Consider the following 23928-nt stretch of genomic DNA (forward strand, 5'->3'; position numbering starts at 1 on the left):
ACTGTGATTTAATTTCCGTGACTCAATTAGCAGATGTAAATCATTTGTATAAGTTTGGAAATGCATGCACATATATGTCTTACAAAACACTAACTTGTGAATGAAATACTGAACCCTGCCCTAGAATGTCCCTAAACTGCCCAATTTTTTTGGAGGGTGAGGGGTTACATTTATGTGCGACATTGCTGGTAGGTGCCTACTTCAGGCATTTACAAAATAGTATTTCTGCATGTACCATGGTATTTACACAAGATGAATTTTAAGACCCATGCACGTGTGCACATGTGCGCTCTTTTGCCGGCTCGCACACGTGGACGCAGCAATTTTATAACATACACATATACATGCGAGTATATGTGCACCTGTTATAAATTGGGCCAGTTCGCCCTAGTAAAGGAGAGGACTTCCTAAACCCCCAGCTAACTAGCTTCCCTTTTACCCTATTAGCCCTGACCCTCAAAACCCTGCTGACTAGCCTAGTTTTTATTTTATTACTTACATGCTGTCTGTGGCAGAAGTAAAGTTACGCAGTAGGGGACCCTGGCAAGTGCCAAATACTTACACGCAGATTTCATATTACAAACTCTCCCTACCCATTCCCCACCAGTGCCCCGCCCAGATCACACCAACGCCCCTTTTTAACTTTTGGATTTATGCGAGAACCAAGAGATATGTGTGCACTTATGCAGGTTTTTAAAAATCCGTGCGGCACGCACTGGGCTGGCTGAGTCACTTGTGTATCCCCTGGCTTTGACGTGCATATTGCTTTTAAAATCCGCCAGATAACTTCCAATTTTGCAGGCTGAAAACTTTGGAAAAATTACCCCCCCCCCCCCCCGAAAGGTAAACTTGCTGGCAGACTGCACCTGTCTTTTTCAAATTAGGGTGGACTACTGCCAGTTTAAGACTAGATATGAATAAACCCAAACTCAAAGAAACAGTAACCATACAAGACAGCAATTTACCCTCTGCCTTTTTTTTTTCTTTTTAGCAATTCAGTGGGGTTAATATCTAATTAACAAGAAGTAGTGGCCTAATAGTTCCAGTAACTTTGTCTCTGCTAGAAAGTTGCTTATTACATCTTGTCTGTTATATATAAATGTTTTAAAAATAAAGGGCCGCATTTTAATACCTATGCGCGGGCGTAGATTTGTGCACGCAACCCCCAAATCTATGCCCGATTTTATAACATGCGCGCGTGCATGTTATAAAATCCGGGGTTGATGTGCACAAGGGATTGCACACTTGTTCACCTTGCGTGCGCGCCAAGCCCTAGGGGAGCCCCGATGGCTTTCCCAGTTCCCTCCGAGGCCGCTCCAAACTTGGAGCGGCCACGGAGGGAACTTTCCTTCTGCGCCCCCCCCCCCCCCCCCACCTTCCCCTCCCTTCCCCTACCTAACCCGCCATCCAGCCCTACCTAAACCCCCCCTAACCTTTATTTTGAAGGTTGTGCCTGCCAGTTGGATTTACGTGTGTAGGGCTTTTAAAATTTTCCCCAAAAGGTTGAAAATAACTTTTAGTAGCTTTAAGCTATGCACGGTGAATTATCAGTACATTCCATTTGAGTGGTGTGACAGCTTCCTATCATTTCCTTTACAGTGTATTTATCTCTTAATAGGTATTGGTTTAAGTGGGATTTGTTCTGATTAAAGTCTTATGTTTGGCTAAGCACATAGAGCTTCTCATTTTGGAGCCATTAAGCCACACCTACAGTGCAGATAACTGAATGATTGTAGCAATATTAATAAGTCTTACACATTGAAGCAAACTATATAAATAGTAAGTGATTTGCATTTAAACATCATCATCACAGCTCCTCTTGGACACAGAATCACTCACAGCTGGAGACAGGTAAGCTAGCACAGTGCATTCTTAAGATGTTTCATTTTTGTGTCTTATATTCATATATTTGCTATTTAAAGAAAATGTCCTAAAGTAAATTTAGCACTGTACCATAGAAGTATTCACCATCTGCACAGTTTTTTAACACCTCTGAATTTCATCCAGTTAGGGTTTGTTTGTTTATTTATTTATTCCTCTTGATTCTCCATGTTTTTTCATGAAAGGTACTAAGCAGATTGAATTTAAAAATCAGCAATATCCAACTAAATATATTAAAGTAGCCAGCAATGTCTAGCATAATATATATATATATATATATAACAATTTGGAACATTTTTTGGGTTACTTTGTGAATGTTTGTACTTTTCATTCGGGGCTATTAAAGAATATAATGCCTCAAACTAGGCAGAAAAGATAACCAGAGGATTAACAGAGCTATAAACTCAAAATGCAAAAAAGAAAAAAAAAAAGGTAATCACCCTTAATAAAATAAAATCCATTCTGTAGTTACCAATAAAGATTGTATTACCTGGTGTCCTGCTATCTCCTTTAAACACAATATTCAACTTGATCAAGGTTCATTGTGTGTATGCGATAGTGTACATAGTACAGATTTATTTATTTAAAATCATATATTCTGCTATATTTCCAAAAACTGTACCATGCGGATTACATATTTTAAAATCAGAAAATATCATCATCAAATAAATACACAAACTCCTTACAGTAGACAAATTGGTTAATAAATACAGATTAAAACATAAACAACTTACTTATTATTCACCTAAAATAATCAATACGCATGTTGTAAAAGCTTCAATAAAAAATAAGGGAGGTCCATTTTCAGCTGCTGTGCAGCCTGGCTAGTTAGCCGGAAAAACATATCCAACTTACTAGTAGGATATATTCATCAGTTTGGTTGCAACGCTGAACATGCCTGGCTATCTTAAAGTTGGCCGGTTATGTCTATCAGTATAACTTTAGGACAGCCCTACAGCCCGACCAGAGTTAGCCACTTAGTTTAAGCAGCTAACTCCGAATATCAGAGTTAACCATGTAACTAATGCGGCTAACTGTGCTCCCCGGAATACCCCGACTTATGCGACTAAATTCTAGCCGTGCAACTCGTTATGCGACTAGAATTTAGCCACATACAGCTTTCAATATAGTCAGATAGCCATTTAGATGGATCTCTTTTCAGTTATACATCTAAATGGCTTTTGAATATCCACCTCTAGGTTTTTAATCCTTTCCTAAAGCTTTTAATATCTTTCTCTTCTCACAACTCAATAGTCAAAGTATTCCATAGCATGGGTACTGCATATGAAAATGCACAAGACCTTGTCACCTCATGTTTAAAAGCCTGTGCAGCTGCCGGTATACTAAGCAATTTCTTATTGCAAGAGTACAAAACACTTCCAGGCAAATAGCATTGCAATCTCTGGTGCACCTAGCACTCATTTTCAGAATGAAGCAATCTATGAGTTAGAACCAGAAAGCCTAAATTTAAATCTCCATCTTACCGGAAGCCAATACAACTCTTCCAGTGCCTCAGTAATGTGATCTCTTTTTTCCAAACCCAAACAACGCTCATGCTGCCTTGTGCTTTATCAACTGCAACACCCTGCAACAGGACCTCTGGAGGCCCATTGCATAGGCTGACACAGTAATCCAAATGCTCCAACAGTCACTAGGGATTGCAAGGCAGAAGGAAATAAATGTGTTGGAATCATAACTCTCAGCAGCTTAAGTGTTTTCAGCTTAAACAATGCTACCTTTGCCACATGGCACACCTGTGCTTTTAGGATCAATTGTGAATCTACCATTACCCCTAAGCTACATATTTCAGATAACACCTGTAATCACGTCCTCATTATATTTATTGTTTTTTCCAGCACATCAGCAGAGAATTCACCAACTCCTAGCAACTTTGTTTTTCTATATTCAATCATAAGCCATTAATGGCTAACCAGTTCTTCGTTACAATCATACAATTCTCTCCCTGAAACTCCTAGCAACTTTGTTTTTCTATATTCAATGATAAGCCATTAATGGCTAACCAGTTCTTCGTTACAGTCATACAATTTTCTCCCTGAAATTCTTAGCAACTTTGTTTTTCTATATTCAATGATAAGCCATTAATGGCTAACCAGTTCTTCGTTACAATCATACAATTTTCTCCCTAAAAATGGTATGAATATTTGAATATCATCTGCATAAATAAAATATACTAACCCAAGTTCCTGAAATTTCTGACCTAATGGAAATAAAAATATATTGAACAAAACAGGACAAGGCTGACCCCTGAGGTTCTCTCAATACAAGGTTTCGCCAGGATGAACCTTGATCATCTTGCCATACCTGTCATGTCCTCGCCTGCAAAAAAGATCTAAAACCATTTCAAGACTACGCCATTTATCCCAATATTATTCAAATGGGCTACAAGTGTCTTTTGGCAAACCATATTAAATACAACATTTACATTCAGTTGAACTAAAACCCCTGGTCCACCACCTTTTAAACTACACAATACAATATCCAATAGAGCTAGCAATAAAAATTCAGTATTGGGTGCCTGTTGGATCCCAAATTGAATTTTATCTAAAATATCATATTTAAAGCGCATTCAGTGCTATTTAGCCAGGTAAGCGGGACTTGTTTATTTATTTATTTATTTTTTAACTTTTATATACCGATGTTCCTGTATAGGATACATATCGCATCGGTTTACATGAAACTGAACTGTCGCCGGATGGCGGATACAATGAAACAAGGGTATAATGAACATGCGGAAACAACAAAAAAAAAAAAAAAGTGAAACATTAGAAACATTAGAAATACACTATCATATAATGTTGTAATGATACTAATGAGAAAATGATAATATAATAACATAATATTAAAAATAATAACCTTAATACTTTAATACTAAGGCTTATGCGGCTAAGTAGCGGCCGGTGAATATGTGTCTATGTTCAGTGGCCACCACTTAGTTGTACAAGTTCCTTATATGGATAAAAGTTACACACACAAAAAGTAGGCATGTACTGGGCAGATCAGGGGCAGAGCGAGCTATCCATATAACTTAAATGGCTAACTACTGATATTTGGAGTTAGCCTCATAGTTATACATGTAAGTTTAGATGCCCCATAGAGCAGGTCTAAACTTAGATGGGTAGATTTATCCAGCTATGTAAGTATATATAATGCATATATTCTGCATCTTCACCATGCTGCTGAATATAAATTGTAATTTCGCTGGATAAGTTCTACCCGGCTAAGGCCAGGATTCTCTAAGGTCGCAGACCTTAGAGAATCTGGTGGTAAAGGGGGGGGGGGGCAAAGCGGGGGGCGGTCCTGCGATTGCTGCCGGCTTTCGTGCTGAAAAACTACACCATAAAAGGTGTAGTTATTCGGCGCGAAACTGGCAGCGATAAGGAATCTTACCTTTCGCCGCCAACGATGTGTCCACAGCATCAGCCCCAATGCCGCCCCGACTCCTCCTCTTCCGGGGCCGACTCCGCCCCGAGCTAGCTATCGCACGCTAGCGTTAGAGAATGACCCCCTAAGTTACTTACATGGGCCACCTTTGAATGTCTACCCCATGTTCCTGAAAAAAATCATTTAACTGTAATAATACTGCCTTTTCTATAATTTTGGCAAGTGTTGGAACATTGGATATCAGATAATTCACATGCTTGCAATATCCCTGGCAAAGAGAACACAAGGAAGTTAGAAAACTTGGACATAGTCACCAATGAATGAAGGAATCAAAGCAGGGCTTCTGAATGTCCAAGTTCTTAAATCCTGAAATCTATAACATCAATGAAAGATCTGCCTGAGTGTCACCTGTTTCTTTTGCAAATGAGTTATTTTTATTAAATACTTTAAACAAAATAAAGAAAAGGAAATGCATTGGTAGCTTCTTATTAGAACTTAGTTATTTGCACTAATATGTACTACTGTATTCATATCAATAAGTAAATGAGTTTCAATGATCACATCTCAATATTCATTCATTTTCTAGCAACATCAGTAAGACTATCTGTTTTCCTGCCGAATCTAAATGCTTTTGAGGGGGATGTGCAGATCCTATACTAGACTGTCTAAAACGTCTTGGGCAAACATATTAATTAGATTGTGGGTCTCAATGTTCCCTGCCTCCCACTTTCCCAGCCCTCCCAGCAGTTTCAGCAAGTTCAGTTTGATGAGACTGTAATATGGTATTTGAAAGATGTTCAAGGCCAGACTAGTGAGCCAGTTCTAATTCTATGAAGTGCCAGGCAGGAGACTCAGTCTCCATCCCCAGCTATGGATTCTGCATTTCACACTATTCAGGACCTTGAGCTACAGAGAAGCATTACTCAGAATAAGGGAGTTCCCTCCAGCAATGACATGTACTGACTGGCTGAAGGATTCTATTGACCAAAGCACCCAAGGGTGTCCAGCAGGTAACCACAGCCACAAGTCTGAAGAGGGGTGGAGGAAATACAAAGATTAGGAAGAGAGTCATTATTGAACAACAGTTTGGAATTATATTATACCTTTCATCTATACAGAATCATATTGTGCTATCCAATTTTCTTTTTTTTTTTGGGGGGGGGGGGGAGGTGGAGGGAGAGCAGTATCTAGTACTTAAGCAGTATGCATGCTCTCACCTCCGTGATAAATGGCCAACCGGTATGTTTATCGCACCTGGGCTGCATGTAAACTTCAATGAGGGAAAAGGAACAATGGTTTAAAAAGTAATTTTAAAAAATGTAATTATATAATGGACCTTTAACCATGAATATTCATTCTGTATATCTTGACGGGATCATTTGGTCAGTCATATTACAATATTGTAAAAATAATAATAAGGGGAACATTTGAATTAAAATTGAAATCTTTTAGGCAAAAAATTAATACTGGCCTGATTATTTTTTTCTTTCCAGTATAAAACAGGATGATGAGAGTTATAATTGTGTTTTTGTACCTCCTGGCTTTGACCATTGGTGAACAGGTAACAGTATATTCTTTATTGTGTAAAATATAAGCATTGTGTAGTATAGTGTCACAACAGACAAATTCTGTGGAATTTGAAGGAATACCAAACATTATGCACAGGAATAAATGTCTGTAGGACAGAGCTGAATAGTCCACGGAGCTCTCCCAAAGTATCTATTTTATAGCATGAGAAAAAGTGCTGTAATGTGAATATCAGGAGATAGTCAATCAGTTGTTTGAGGAATTTCGCAAAGAAACCAAAATGCATCCACCATATTTTCTCTATCTATTGGGATGATTATGCAACACATTGTTAAGGTGTTAGCAGGGAAACATGTACTCAGTATATGATGTTTTATGAAAATGTTATATAATTTTCATTTATATTTCACTTTTTGTGACTAGAAGGCCACTTCAAAGCAGATTACATTCAGGTGCTGTAGGTATTTCCCTGTCCCAAAATGGCTTATAATTGTAATTCACTTTGATGTTTTTCAAAAGCCGAAAAATTAAATATGGATAAATAAATCATTTCTTATTCCTGGTTCCTCTTTCTTCTCACACCCATCATAAAAACAGTCAATTTCTAAGATTGGATATAAGAATGCCATTCCAAAAATTCTAATAAAACATATTTCAACTCATAATTTGCAAATATTTAAGAGTGTCATATTCACTTTTCAGGCATAACTTAACACAATGGCTACTAGACTTTAAAATTGCTGCTGAAAAGTAAAGTTAATTTTCCAGATATTCAGTCACAACTCACTGACTACAGCTGCAGCTGACTACTCTGCTAGAATGCAAATCTATGTGATTTAGTGGAAGGTAAAATTGAATAAATAAATTAATCTGATCAAACAAAAGTTGTGTGGTTAGATTTAGGCCAGCCTTTTGTGCGGCGGCACTTAGGAGGACAAAATGCTCCAGTTAGTATTTAATATCGTTAAATTCCAAAACTTATCCAGAATGCATCCCAGCCCAGTTCCTATTCTGTCCATCCAAAGCTGTTCACCTAGCAATTTTGTGTGGACTCAGATTATAGCCGGAATGAAGGGAGGGTGGGGAGAGAGGATGGGAATTCTTATCCACTTAGATTTATGAGGTTAAAAGGCTAATTTAGGCCTTGGAAAATCTGGCAATAACAGGGGGGGGGCCTGCGAAAGCCGGCAGCGATCGCTCCTCCACGGTGCAATCGCTGCCGGCTTTCTCACCCAATAGCGCCATTGTGCCTATTCCACCAGGCACGGATGGAGAGGGGCAGCCCACTACCAACGGGCACTTCAAGAAAAAATCACTTTGAGAGAAAAAAACAACAAAAAAATTGAAAAACTGAAGAGAAATATGAGAAAGGGAAAACCAGCGATCTGAAGACCCGCCCCCCCCCCCCCGACGTCATGATGACCAGCCAGCGGCAACCCGATTAACGGCGCTATTACACCAGGCGTCGCACGCCGGGCGTCGCACGACGAAGGGGTGCGACAAAGGGGTTTTCCCCTTTGTGCTCCCCTTCGTGCTAACCTTTGTGCTCCTTATATCATAACTGTATGTATATGTTTTGGTTAACAATTTAATCTTTATTAATGTTGTTTATATTTTTTGCATTGTTTTTATAAAAAAAAAAAAAAAATTATTTCGTTACAGATGTTTAAATGTATTAGACTAAGAAATTTCACTTCCTGCTTATTCAGTTTTATTGTAAACCGGTTTGATATGCATTTTATGCAGGAAAATCGGTATAGAAAAACTAAAAATAAATAAATTTTAAAAGGTGGTGCTATTGGGTGCGAAACTGGTGGTGAAAAGGGCCCTTACCTTTTCGCCATCAACGATGTCTTTGCAGCGCCTGCCCTGGTGCCGCCCCCGACTCCTCCTTCAGGTGTGGACGCCACCCAGAACCCGCCCCGATCTAGGTATTGCACGCAAAAAGTCCCTTTTCACGTGCGATCCCTTTTGAAAATGACCCCTTTAGTTATGTAATTCTTTTACATGTTGACCCCAGTGTGATCAGTTCAAGACCCAGCCTTACTCATGGGACCTTAATGCACTCATAGCTAATGTTTGCTTGCTAATTCATCTTAGTTAATTTATGTACTATGCAAGAGTCTTTTCCATATGTGGGGCCCAACTCCCTGGAAGTTTTCACATTTCTATGTGAACTCAATGTGAATATTCCAAAAAGTTTACCTTCCCAAAATATTAATTCTATTTTCATAAAAAAAAAAAAAGAAACACAAACTACCACTCTGCAATAGTTACATTGATTAGCAACTAAGGGCCTCATTTTCCAGTATCGCATGAGGGGGCGTGTCCCATGCAAATAAGGCATTTTTCGTGCAGCAGGGAAACATCGCATCACGCGATGTTTTCGCAAATCACGATGTGTTCGCGATTTGCGAATCCATTTCCGCAAATGGCGAAAACATCGTGATAAAACAACCAATGAATCTTTGCAGTACACAAGAGAGAGAGAGAGAGAGAGAGAGAGAGAGAGAGAGAGAGAGAGAGAGAGAGAGAGAGAGAGAGAGAGAGAGAGAGAGAGAGAGAGAGACTTGCTATAGTACCTATGCCCTAGACAGGTATTTGTATCCCTATCGGAGGGCCACCTAGTAACTCGAGGTGGGGATTAGGTATGAGCGTAGGGGGTTGGGGGCCACTTTCACATTCAACATGAGACATACAGAAAGAACAGTGGTCTCTAGTGAAGATTTGCTGGCCGTCGGAGTGAGGACACTCACTCCAAGAAGAGATTTGGGCAACGTTCTCTCAACCTAGCTTGATGGACACTCTACCTGGGCAACAACAAGCTAGGTTGAGAGAATGTTGCCCAAATCTCTTCTTGGAGTGAGTTTCCTCACTCCGACGGCCATCAAATCTTCACTAGAGACCACTGTTCTTTCTGTATGTCTCATGTTGAATGTGAAAGTGGCCCCCAACCCCCTACGCTCATACCTAATCCCCACCTCGAGTTACTAGGTGGCCCTCCGATAGGGATACAAATACCTGTCTAGGGCATAGGTACTATAGCAAGTCTCTCTCTCTCTCTCTCTCTCTCTCTCTCTCTCTCTCTCTCTCTCTCTCTCTCTCTCTCTCATATATATATATATCATGGACCATGATATCCCTGTAATGAAAGTGTTGTAGCTATTAGCCATGCTAACACTGTGGCAAATGATAACTTTACATATACTCTGCCCCCTGAATATAAAATTATGAATTTGCAAATCATGTTAACAGCTGTTAGCCTGATTTGTGAATTTATCTCCCGCGATAACACCTTGAAAAATGACCCCCTAAGTAATAAGTCAAAGCAAATATTGTATTATGTGACTACATGAACCTTAGTGCAAAGTGAGTGATATCTCTTATTCTGTGTGAAAGTATATTTTCTGCTTTTTTGGATCCCCTGGAAACACTGCAGGCTACAGAAGAGCGTAATCGTGAGGTCAGGAGTTCGGTGAGTACTCTCTATGCTTCTGAATTCATGTACAATGTTGAAAATCTAAATTTATAAGCTTTAACAAGTGAGGAGCTACAATACAGAGCTATGCTCCAGGAATAGAAATAGAGCAGCACTAAAGACTTAAGACCACAGTATACTAAGAACAAAGAAATGAGGACTCCATAGGTTGTGTTACCCAGTGGTTCTCAACCTGGTTGTTGGCACCAACCCATCTAATCTGGTTTTCAGGATATCAATAACAAATATTTGTTTTGTATATTTTATCAGCTGATGCATCTTATCCAGAATTTATGCATCAACTTGCATTGACATCAACATTAAACCTTCTAGAACTATTCATAAATAGTCAATGGATTCCCTAAAACTGAATTAATTCAGGGTTGGGGACTTTATTTCCAACTACTGATAAATCCACTGAAGTAGTTACTTTTTTTTTTAAATAAAAAGCATTCAAGAGAGGTCAGAACTAAAAGGACTCTGTCATGGTTAGTAAAATGAGAACAGCTGAGATTTGTTTACAGCCGTGGCACAGCGGGAAATATCTCCAGTCTGAAGCAAGATAGACTCAGACACCATGGCTCATTGGCTACAATAGTAGATTAAGATAGTGAGCTAGTCCTGCTGCTTCAGTTTGCATATCTTTGTTGCTGCACTACAGAGAAAAAGGGAAGCACAAACAGGAGATTCAAGCAGATTACATTTGTGCATGAATTCAATTGTGTTATTTTCATGAAAGTTAGCTACGACTCTGGAGCTGGAGCTGGAGCTAACTTTCCCAGGGAGCACTGGGACGCGATTGCATATCCTGACGCTCCTGAGACTGTATGTTAAAGAGGCCCGGACAGTCCAAAAGCACTCCCCCCTCCAAAATCTAAAAAAAAAGACATAGTCGTGTGAGACCCACCAGTCCTGCTCCCCACCTCTATCCTCCGCTGCCTCTATGTTTTTAAATGTGCAGCACAAGCCCATCCTTTCCCTTCCCAACCCTGTCCATTTGTCTAGATTTCCCCAGCCTCTAGACCCCACCCTGCCCAGGCCATACCTATTAAACCATGATTGCCTAGTGGAGCCTGGAAAAATTGCATGGGCTGAATAGTTATCATCTTATGCTCCATCAGTGTGTGATCTTATATGATTACATAAAAACACATACTGGGAGGGGACGAGGGAGACCAATTTAATTCAGACAAACTGGTCAGATCCTCACTTTTAAAGAAAAAGTATTCTTTAGTAATGGTATCATATTTTTTTAAAGCCAATGCAATAATAATAATACAATAATTTTCAGAGAAATAGATTTAGTTGTCAGTTATTTTCACCCTCTTAATTTTTGAGGTTTTTAAAAATACAACAAAATTTTCAGCTTGATAGAAGGTTAAATGTCAAATACCTCCAAATCAAATGAAAGTGCTGAACGGAATTTTCGTTTGACTCTAAGGGCCTGATTTTAAAAAGCATTTACTCGAGTAAAACTGGGTTTTACTCGAGTAAATGCACTTTACTTGTTTAAGTGGACCTTTGAGAATTACTACAATATATGCCATTGAATTGTTCATAGGATTTACTCACTTAAGTACACTTTACTTGAGTAAATGGCTTTTGAAAATAGCTACGATAGTATGTTACATTTACGCATGTAACTCCTTTGAAGATTACCTCCTAAACGTTTGGCAGATCCAGTCAGCTGTTTACCAGGGTGTCTAGTAAGGGCCTGGACTACTTTTATTCTGCACTGAAATGGATCAGACTTCAAGTTGCACCAAAAGGTAGTACAGTGAAGTCTCAAAATGGAGCATAGGAATAGCACAGCAGCATTATTCCCATAACTTAGAAAGCCTGATGCCAGAAAAACTTGGTAAAGGAGAAAAATATAAGAACCACATTCCTAATTTAATATCAATACTAATTGACTAAACTTTATTTTATATGATGACAAAAAGATCATTAAGTACCAAGAGATGCAACCAGAGATCAGGATAATGAAGAAAATAGATTCAGGAAAAGCACCAAATATCTTAGGCACCAGCAGTTTAGTTAAAAAGAACTTCCAAACACACCTCAATATTACACATTATGAGCTCCAGGAAAAAGTACTCTTTCGCAGAACGCAAGCATTAAGAAGAACACTAGCAGTAAACTTGAGAGAGTGAAAAAGTCAACATACCTTGGCTTAAGAGTGAGAGTCATTCCCATCATGATATGCGTTAAGCAAAATAATTCTGAGATGGTGCTCCTGAGGGAACCAACTGTTAAAGTGTGCAAAACAATTATTTTATCAGCATCCTCCTATTTACTGTGTTCTTTGTGAACATCATTCTCTCAATCGATGGCAGGAGAGAAAAGGTGAGTTGGATTCAGACGACAACCAATGCAGGCCCCCGACTTTAACAATCCTTGGTCCTGATACACAGACATAAGGGTAAAAGCACAGGACTGCTTCTATAGCCAAGTCCGAAACCAAAGCATGTCAAGCGGCACTGTCTAAATTTTCAAGAAGGCTGCTGATCCCATAAAAATGTTGCTAGCAGTAATTTTGTTATTGGTTTGACAGTTGCTTTGTTTTGATTGTGAATATTGCTACCCTTATCATATGGCTTGAGGATAACTGCACAGCGCGACAGTTACTAACCTTAAGATAAACATGGGGGCGACCTGCATGGCAGGGCAGATATTAACTTGAGAAGCTTGCTAGGCAGACTGGATGAACCATTTTGTCCTTTTCTGCTGTCATTACTATGTTACTGTGTGTAAGACCTGTTGCTTACGGACATATCTTACAACTCTACTTACAGTCAGGTGAAAGACGCTTTCGAATTATTATGCCGCCATTTTATCCAGCACAACCACCACCGCCTCCACCTGTACAGCGTCCATCTTTTTTCCCTTTCTTCATACCTGTGAATTTTACTGCTTTATTTGGTTAACATTATAAAGGTATGTACAAAATGTTTAAAAATCTCCATATTAAATGGACATATAATCCCAGTGCAACTGACATAGCAGTGGATAAGCTTTGACGTACTATTTAACTATAAATGCCCATCCCAGGGAGCTTACACTTTGTTCAGCTACCTGTAAGTGCTTATTTCATAAGGCGAATTCTTGCATCCAAGGCCATTTTGATAATGAATAGCAAGTAAAATCAAAGCATAAACTCTCCGAGGCAGGAACATACAGATAGTTTAAAGGATAAACTCTTGGAGGGGACATCTGCAGCTGAACAGGATGCCAAAGTTGGATGCACAGCACCAAAGTGCATAGGGCCGGATTTTCATAGGATTTATGCACGTGGGTGGGTTACGCGTGCAGGGCCTATTTTATAAAGGCCCGGCGGCGTACATAAAGCCCCAGGACACATCTAAGTCCTGGGGCTTTACTAAAGGGGCACTCTGGGAGTGCACATGTTATAAAATCGGGCGTACATGTGTACGCGCCGGGTAGCACGCGCACATGGATGCCCGTGCGTATTTTTTTAAATCTATCCCTTAGGGCCGGATTTTATAAATTAATCGCGAGTACGCGGGATTTTAATAGATACGCGCGTAGCCGCGCGTATCCATTAAAATCCGGGGTCGGCGCATGCAAAGCTGCCCAAAATCGGCAGCCTGCGCGCACCGAGCCGCGCAGCCTGCCTCTGTTCCCTCCGAGGCCGCTCCGAAATCGGAGTGGCCTCAGAGGGAATTTTCCTTCCACCCCCCTCCCCCCGCACCTTCCCTTCCCTTCCCCTACCTAACCCACCCCCCCTGGCCCTATCTAAACCCCCCCCTATCTTTGTCGGCAAAGTTACGCCTGCTTCCAGCAGGCGTAACTTTGCGCGCACCGGCCGGCTGCCCCGCTCCATGTTCCGGTCCCGGGGTCTGGTCCGAAGGCCGCGGCCATGCCCCCGGAACGCCCCTGGGCCGAAACCACGCCCGCGGCACCAACCCCTAAATGCCGTGTCACTCGCGACACGCCCCCGAAATGCCGCGTCATTCCCGGCACACCCCCGACATGCCCCCAACACGCCCCTCCATGCAAGCCCCGGGACTTACGCGCATCCCGGGGCTTGCGTGCACCACTGAGCCTATGCAAAATAGGCTCGGCGCGCGCAGGGGGGGTTTGGGATAGGTTTTTGGGGGGTAAGCGAGTATCCTACGCGCGTACCCCTTTGAAAATCTACCCGTTATTGTTTAGCTGAAGTTAACAGACATTTTAGCATGCTTTCTTGTTATTCCTATTTGATTTACATCCCATTAGCTTACTGCATCCCAGCATCCCATGGGGACTCTTGTTTTTAATGTACATGTTAAGTAAAACCTACAGTAAAATTTCACTCTGATTTAATGCAGGTTTTATTACATCAGTCCAGAAGTTTTGTAAGACTTTATTTCATGTTCTTTTATTTTGTTTACTTACAATATATTGTATATTATATTAAAGTGTTTTTATTATCAATGCAAAGTATAAGGGTATTTTCCTGACTCAAGAATATAAAGAAACAACACAAGATAAAGACTTTATATGTATTCTGCATTGAAAGATTCATGGACTTTTTCAGGGTTCCAATTTATTATAGAAATATCTTTAGGATTTAGAACTGTCTAACTCCTGGTATTCACTGTCTTTAGTCTGGCAACAAGTTATTAGATCATTAAAGTCTTTAGCGGGTTGTTTTCTATTAAGCCAGTGCTGATTAAAATCCCGTGCAGCCTCCTGGCATGGGTGTAACAGGCTTGAAAGTTGCTTGCTTTTTTTTCCAGTAAGTGATGAACTGGCTTTTATCATCCTTTTAGTTACACTATTATAGAAGTAATAACAATAACAACATAAACAACAATAACAAATAAAAATTGTTCAGAAGTATTCCCTGTATAGGCTGTTTTCACATATTTTTAGTCACTGTAGCAGTATGATTTCTATATACAATTTACATTTATATATTTATATATACTGCTTCTTTATTGTAATTCTAGAAATTAATTTTACTATAATTTTGTTGCTTTTATAGTCTATATAAGCAGAAAAAGTATGAGTTGATTTTAAAATGATAAAACATAGGCAAGGAGAAATTTCATGGGCAATAATATTAAACTATTTCTTCTTCTTTTTTTTAAATTACAGATGCCATGCTGTGCTTGCATTTCAGTTCAGATGGTTTCACTATGAAAGCATTAAAAAAATGTATTTGCTATTTTTTTACCCATTTCTAAAAGAAACAGAATCTTCCATTTTGGCTAATTAAGACTATATCACATTTTATGATTTCATAGCTTGGTTTACAACTTTTTTCTTTGGTTGTGATTGTTATTTTTTCCTTTTATTTCTTATCTGATTTCCCATAGCATGTGCCCCTTAATTTGAGGACATAAACCAATGAATTGTTTTTTTTTGTTAGAATGTAAACTTACAGTAATACCATGGTATATTAGATTGCTTATTAAAATGCATTAGACACATTTTTTTAACTTTTCTCTATATGTTTGGAAAGTCTAATAAATAATATTAAAAGACAAAAAAAAGAAAATCTATATGCTAATTACCATTGTCTTTATTCCCTTGAATTGTATTTTTAATTTTCATTAAATGCAAAACTCAGCTGCTCTGTCTATAGTCAAATTTCATTTTTTAATCCAAAAAGATGAGGAGGATCCACATATAACTGAGAATAATTAATTCTGGGCCTATTATTCAGCCAGATAAGTAGGACTTATCCAGCTAATGGCCACTGAAATTCTGCTTAAGTTCAGCAGCCACTTATCAAACTGTTTTATGGCATGTGTTAAGCACCTTTAACACATACAAAAACCCCTTAATGCTGGTTTTAGTTGTTTTGAAGCTCCTGGAGAGTGAGAGAGCGAGAGAGACTAGCCATGATGCCCTTACACTATATAGGTATTTATATCTCTATAGGAAGCCCATCTAGTAACTCAAGGTGAGGTTTCGGTATTAGTGTAGGGGTTTGGGGCCACTTTGACATTCAAAGTGAGATGTACGAACAGCACAGTGCTCTCTTGTGAAGATTTGATGACCTTTGGAGTGAGGAAACTCAGCCAAAGATGAGATTTATGCAATGTTCTCTCAACCTAGCTTGATGTTATCCAGGTAGAGAGTCCACTGTACCTAAACCAAATATGGTGTATTGATGCTGTTAAAAATCTCAGGGAGATAATTGTGCATCCTTGCTGTTAAAAATTTTCAACGACAAAGATTCTACCACTTCCCTCGGAAACACTTTTCAACATTCTTTTCAACCGTGAGAAAAAACAACCATGCCTTCTTATCCTCCTTGATTTATCAGCTGCATTCGACACTGTAAACCATGAGATCCTCCTTGACTGACTAACAGAGATTGGAATCAAATACACTGCTTTCAATTGGTTTAAATCCTTCCTCCAAGACAGGTTTTATAAAGTCAAAATTAACAATAATGAATCACAGCCCATCTGTTCCACTCTAGGAGTCCCTCAAGGATCCTCCTTATCTCCGACTTTATTTAACATTTACTTGCTCCCCCTTTGTCACTTATTATCTAATCTGAATCTAACCCACTACCTATACGCGGATGATGTCCAAATACTCATTCCAATTACCAAATCACTGCAAGAAACTCTTCATTTTTGGAATTCATGTTTTACTTCCATCTCCAGTCTCCTTGCTGACCTTTGCTTAATTCTCAATACCAACAAAACTGAATTCCTCCTCATCACCCAAGATGGCAACTACCAACTCTTTAACTCTCACCCAATTCCACCACCTTCTTTTTCTCCCATGGTCAGAAACTTAGGAGTCATCATGGATAACCAACTCAATTTCAAAAGCTTCATCAGCAACACAATGAAGGACTGCTTCTTCAAACTTCAAGTATTAAAATGATTCAGACCTCTACTTCACCCCCGTGATTTCAGATCAGTTCTGCAAGTAATCATATTTTCAAATATTGACTACTGCAATGCCCTTTTAATTGGTCTCCCAGCGATTTCCCTTAGACCTCTACAAATGCTACAGAATGCCACAGCTAGGATTCTAACAAAATAAAAAAAAAGGGACCACATCACTCCAATTTTAAAGAATCTCCACTGGCTCCCTATAAAATATAGAATTTTCTACAAAACTTGTTCAATCATCCACAAATCCATCTACAAAACCTCCCCTCTTGACCTCAGGATCCCTTTACAATTATATTCATCTTCCCGTCCATTGAGAGCTGCCCAAAAAGGCTCTCTAAAAACACCTCCAATTAAATCTTTTTCAAATAAAAGAGCCTTCTCCACAGTTGGCCCGAATCATTGGAACTCTCTCCCTTCAGACCTTAGACTTGAACAATGCCCAATTACTTTCAAAAAAAGACTCAAGACTTGGCTCTTCACCCTAGCCTACGCCTAATTCGGACTTAATCCTTCCTACCCACCCTGATTCAAATTATTATGTTTTTCACTGACAAACAACCTTAGATTTAATCACATATTACTCTAATCACTTTTAGTCGACTGTTACATGTTTGACTACCAATCTTATATTGATTCTGTTATTTAAGGTTTCTATATCATAATGAGTTTATTGTATAACATTTTATTAGTTTTCATAGAAATATACAAAACAGGTCAGAGGGTGCGTTACATGGAGGGTCATAATGAGTTTAAATGAGTAACATCCCAGTTCTTCATTTCCTTGTTCCCTGTAAGACTCACTTTCAGTCATTTCAATAGTTGTCTGTAAACCGAAGTGCTTAGTGATTTTGTCTCTAGAACCTCGGTATATAAAAAATGTTAAATAAATAAATAAAATAAATAAACACGTTGCATTGCTTATCTTCCTTGACAGAGAATTCATTATCATGTCCAGTCTAAATTCCCTTTGCTTTAATTTCAGCCCATTACTTCTTTTGCTATCACTAGTGGAGATTTATTTTATTTTATTTATTTAACAACTTTTTTATACCAACATTCGTTGGTACATCATACAGGTTTACAAGGAATTAAGAGAAATACAGTGAACAGGGACAGGGGGGGGGGGAGGGAACAGCAACAACGAGAGGGGGATTAACAAGGCAAAAGGCATAACGTGAAGATGGTTCAATGGATGCAAATAATATGAAATATAAAATTATCTAATGTAGTGTAGAGCAATAATAAACAAACATAATAATAACATAATAAACATAATTAAGATAAAATAGTAGTTAACATTAATGATAACAATAAAATAATTAACATAATAATAATAATAACTTGGTGGAGTGATCAAAAGGAGGAGCTGGAAGACCTATGCTGGGAGATGGAGAATAATGATCACTATTCTCTGTAACAAACTCCCTTTATGTACTTTACTACTGCTAGCAAGTGACTCATCAATCTTCAGATTACATAAACCCATTTCCTTCAATCTTTTCTTATTAGGTGAATTGTGTCATGGATTATCTGGGTGGGGGAAATTTATATAGGTTCATATAGGTCCCTGAAACTCAGCTCTGCATATAACTATCAGATAATAATAAAATCTGAGAGATAGAAGAAAAACAGGTTGCAATCAAGCTTCCCTTTTAATATCAGATAGTATGGGGTAGATTTTATAAAAAAGCACGCGCACGTACTTTTGTTTGCGCACCAGGCACAAACAAAAGTACGCCGGATTTGAATAGATACACGCGCAAGGCTGCCCAAAATCAGCAGCTGGCGCGCGCCGAGCCGTGCGGCCGGCCTCCGTTCCCTCCACCCCCCCCCCCCCCCCCCGCACCTTCCCCTCCCTTCCCCTACCTAACCCACACCCCGGCCCTATCTAACCCCCCCCTACCTTTGTTACACAAGTTACGCCTGCCCGAGGCAGGCGTAACTTGTGCATGCCGGGCCGGCCGCCGGCACGCCATGGTCCAGTCTGTGGGCTGGTCTGGAGGCCGCGACCATGCCCCCGGAACGCCCCCGATGACGTGCCAGCCGTGACACGCCCTTGACATGCCCCCGACATGCCCCCCCCAGGAAAGCCTCGGGACTTACGCGCGTCCTGAGGCTTTGCGCGCGCCGGCAGCCTATGCAAGATAGGCTTGGCGCATGCAGGGGGGTTTGGGGTAGGTTTTCGGGGGTTACGCACGTAACCTACGCGCGTAACCCTTTGAAAATCTACCCCTATGTATATTTGAAAGGCCAGGCTACCAATCTAAATAAATAAGAGGAACCAATCATCTTACCTCACAGAAATTACATTTTATAATTATAAGAATATATTATGCAGCTAATTTACTTAACCAATAGAAAATCATACAAAGCATCTTTAACAAATCATCATCCTGTCTCTATGATTATTAAAATTAATATGCATATGGCCAACGTTTACGTATAAGGCACACTTTGCACATGTGATATACAACACAGTACTAAGGTCAATCTAAAGGCAGTAAACAGCTTGCCCTATTAATTCTTAGAATATCTTGTTTTTTCCTAGCACCTATATTGCAATGCTTTAGCTACATCACTTTGGTTCTTGCCTTTAGCATGTTATAGCAATCTAGATAAAGCTGTTCTGCTCAATCTCTATTCTGTAAATGCTATTAGCCTCACTAACAAAATAATTTGACTAAAAATTCTTAAAAATTACCATAATATTCCTCCCACTGAGGATGAATCAGCCACAAATCTAACTAACCTAAAGACTAAAATCCCCAGGGAGATCTCCCTGCATCCACTGTAAGTGTGCTTCAGTCTCAGGTAATCATCTATCTGATCATCATCCCTAAGAGGGGAGAATCCCAGAAGTTCCAAGGGTCCTGACAGCATCTAATAGGCATATATCATCATCAGGGTAGTAGTGGTGGTCATCGAGGATAAGTTCTTCCTGCAGAAAGATATAATAAACTGCACAAGAAAAGAACTAGATAAAATCAAAACTAAACCAACAACAAGTATAAAATAAGAAATGTTCTTTCCCAGACCTCCAAATAAAGAACCAATTCCCCAAATGTCCCAATCCCTATCAATTTTCATCCTCCCCTCCAAATACTCAGGCCAGTTCTCACAAGGTGATGACTGATTTCTGGATATCTACTTGTTTTTCTATGTAGGCACAACAAGACATATTAATAACCTGACAAAACTATTTTGCTAGCAATATATCCAAAACCCTACAATTGTTCAGGACCACCCCAGATAAAGAAGAAACTTCTTGTTGCAAAGCAATGATAGCAAAACCAGTTTGTTTGGCAATGTTTTCAACGATATCAGAAAGGTTAAGGACACATTTCTCAAGTTCATAGACACCAAGGCTTGGGAGGAAGAGGCGAACAAATTTACTTCAACCATCTTCCTTCAAGGGAGTGTGCAATCCTCTCTTAACACAATAATGAGGATGACTATCATGCTGATAAAGGAAGTCCAAGCTGGCATCATGGTTATAAACAGATAAATGAGGAACCATATAGCCCATAGTGAAGCAAGTTGTCATGTTGCCATAAAGTCTTTTGAAGGCCCTGCTTCCAATGACAAAATAAAGACTTTAGCACTGCCACAAGGGGATATGACTCTTGCAACTATGGGGATATCAATTCAACTGACCTCTCCCTGTCTGTTGCTTTTCTTTGGTATCATTGTCCATCCAAATACAAGAATCATCCATCCGGGTCCATAGACTGAGGAATATGGAGAGAGGTTGCAAAGAAACATTTGCTGAAAGGTTACAATTTGTGGTTGTGGCTGTAGAATTTGGCAAGAACAGATAGAGTTTCTGAAAGACTGTGCTGTCTTTTCATAAATGCCAATGGGGATCAACAAAGACCAATTCACATAGGTGCCAAAGACTTGGCTTTGTGGAAACCACATCAAGCAGGTTAGGATTTTGTTAGATCAGTTGATATGTGAACCTTCGGCCGAAATGAGAGGTGGTACCACCCATGGGGAGGAGCTCCATGAGCCTCACCGTCGGGAGGCTAGGTCTCAGCTGAGGTCAGACACAGAAGCAATATAGAATCTTTATTAAAGAGATAGAAGCACTACCCATGGAGCGGGGGCTGCCAGAGAGGTGATCACACAGACCCAGAGATACAGGATCGGTGGAATGGGAAATACCCAGAGGGAGTACCTCTGTAGTGTTGGTAGTAGTCCGTAGAGTGGGTACACCAGAGAGGTCTCCTGTAGAGATGGTAGTGGCCCGCAAAGCGGGGTACACCAAAGAGGTCTTTAGTAGAGATGGTAGTGGCCCACGGGGTGGGGTACACCAAAGAATGTCCTCGGTAGAGATGGTACTGACCCCCAGAGCAGGGTATGCTGGTGGGGTCCTCAGTAGAGATGACAGCGGTCTGCAGAGTGAGGTGTATAGACGAGGCCCTTGGTGGAGATGGTAGTGGCCTGCAGAGCAGGGTATACCGGTGAGTGTCCTCGGTAGAGCTGGTAGTGGTCCGCAAGGTGGGGTGCACCAGTGAGGTCCTCAATAGAGTGGTAAGGGCCCACAGAGCGGGAGCCTCTGATGGAGTCCTCCATAGAGATGGTAATGGTCCGCAGCACTGGGTACACCAGGGAGGCACTTGATAGAACAGAAAGTGATCTGGAAGGCGGAGTACTCACTAAAGAGCAATGTAGGTTCTAGGGAAGCCCCGGGGAATGGGGCAGGCAGGGTTCCAGGCATCAGGCCCTCCAAGGAGTGGATAGCCAGGACAAGAGAGAGGCCCCTTAGGAGCGGGTACCTGAGATGTCCACGCCGGAAGCAGGAACTGGAACACAGGGTCCTCAGGAAGTGAAGTGGAATTAGCAAGGATGACACTCTTTGCCAAGTCATCCTTAGGCAGGGCCAGCTGGTTTAAATATCCAAGGGGATGACGTCATCTGGAGGGGACACTCCCGAGGTTCCCGCCATGACGTGGATAAGACTGGCCCATGCATGTGCGCTTGCGTCTAGAGGGACCCGATGGCGGTTGGCGGCATCCTTGTCAACTCGGGAGGCCTGGGAGCTGTAGGCAGGTCGTCGGTAGCTAGCAAAGGCTGCCAATCTACCCCATGGAGTCAGGGTAGCAAAGAAGGAGATGAGCAATAGTGGTCGCAGCCGTCTGCGACTGACGGGCGAAACAGTCCATGTGTTAGGGAGTGAAACAGTCCCATCATAGTATGCATAAAGGATATTCTTCTATAGTGGATAATCATCAGAGCTGTTTGTAATTGAATTAGGAAATGTGGAATTAATGGGTAACATCTGGAAACACCATTAAGCTAGTTCAGAGACATCTAAGAGCATAACTAAGGTAAGTGGAGAACTATAGACTGGTCTCTTCACTTGGCAGGTGGGTGAAAAACATTTTCCCAATTGATGAGTGTGAGATTGACTGGGTGAGCTGTGAATATATTAGCAAAGTCAGTCACTGTGGCTGGCATGTAGGTGTAAAGTCAGAAGTTGGTGAGGTTGAGACTAGTACTAATGAATTGAAGCAACCTGACAGCTTGATTATGATATTGATAATGATGCAGACCAAAAAGTTCAGTAGGTCAAAGAAACAGGATCAGGAATACTGACAATATTTTAACCACGGACCTTGGGTTATACAGAAAGGCAAGGCAGCAGAACAGTCCCTAGGATCTACTAGGGATGTGCATTCATTCAAAATGAATTGCCAATCTGCAATTAATATGCTGTATTTGTTTCGTTCGTTTGCCCCTGAAAACAAATGAGCAAGTCCCATGAATGAAACATATATCATTTGTTTTGTTTGTTTATGTTCCCATTGAAAAGCATTGACTGAATTAGAAAGACAGAGCCTGAGACTGAGCAGGTCTTGTGGTGGTTTCCATAGCATCCAACTCTGATGCCTAAGACTCATGTGTGAGGTCAAGGAAGAACCGAGATCTATGATTAAGGAAACCAGACTGACAAAGAAAGGGAACGTATCAGAGGGAAGCATTTTTCTAAATCAGTAAATCGCTGCTCTGTCTATTTTTCTTATAGTATTCCCAGACTGTTACAGCTTGCATTTGGATTTCTCTCTCATGGAGGATACATAGTGCTTTGCCTTTGAGAGGGAATTCAGTATTTTACTACAGTCTTCTGTACCAACAGTGCTTTTGTTCAAGATTAGAAACATTCCATCTTTTCTAATCCTTTTAGCTGCTTTCACACTCTATTAATTAGCACTAGCTTTAAATTTTTTTTTAACATCTCACTGTCACTGCCACTGACCTAGAAGAAGGTTAACCTTTTTCATATCCTTCTCCATTCGGAGAAGGCAGACTGCTGCTAGGCAGACTACTGATAGGCAGTGACTGTATTTGCAGTGATTTATTAAATTTTAAACCAGTTGCTGGTTTAAAATTTGCTGTGTGAACCAGTGTAGTACCAGTGCTACTAGCTGTACCACAGTACCTAAGATAGAGAGGCTGTATTAATTTTCTGAGGTCCATATTCAGACACAGTTCAGCTAGCAAAGTTAACCAGATAAATTATCAGACTAACTTTGGAGGCATATTCAATAGTGAAACCACAGTATTGAATATAGATGGCAATCTTAAAATTAGCCAGTTAACTATAGCCACCTAACTTTAAGACAACTCTTTGGCCCAACCAAACTTAACCAACTAAGTCATCTGGTTAACTCTGAATATTAGAGACAGCCGGTTAACTTAGCCGGATAATTCAACTCCTCCCAGTTAATCTCCCAGTATGCCCTTAGCTTAGGGCCTGATTCATCAAAG

At 40.3% G+C, this 23928-nt stretch overlaps 1 long non-coding RNA gene across 1 annotated transcript; it reads left to right on the forward strand.

Annotated features, from left to right (window-relative positions):
- The first annotated feature begins 1785 nt into the window (after window positions 1-1785).
- LOC115080696 lies at window positions 1786-15747 on the forward strand. The gene is made up of 5 exons (XR_003853636.1): window positions 1786-1851; window positions 6777-6844; window positions 10250-10285; window positions 13084-13225; window positions 15392-15747. It is a non-coding gene; the product is annotated as an uncharacterized LOC115080696 (long non-coding RNA).
- Window positions 15748-23928: the final 8181 nt, after the last annotated feature.

The sequence above is a fragment of the Rhinatrema bivittatum genome, chromosome 1 (assembly GCF_901001135.1).
Source record: "Rhinatrema bivittatum chromosome 1, aRhiBiv1.1, whole genome shotgun sequence".
In the NCBI taxonomy this organism is placed as follows: domain Eukaryota; kingdom Metazoa; phylum Chordata; class Amphibia; order Gymnophiona; family Rhinatrematidae; genus Rhinatrema; species Rhinatrema bivittatum.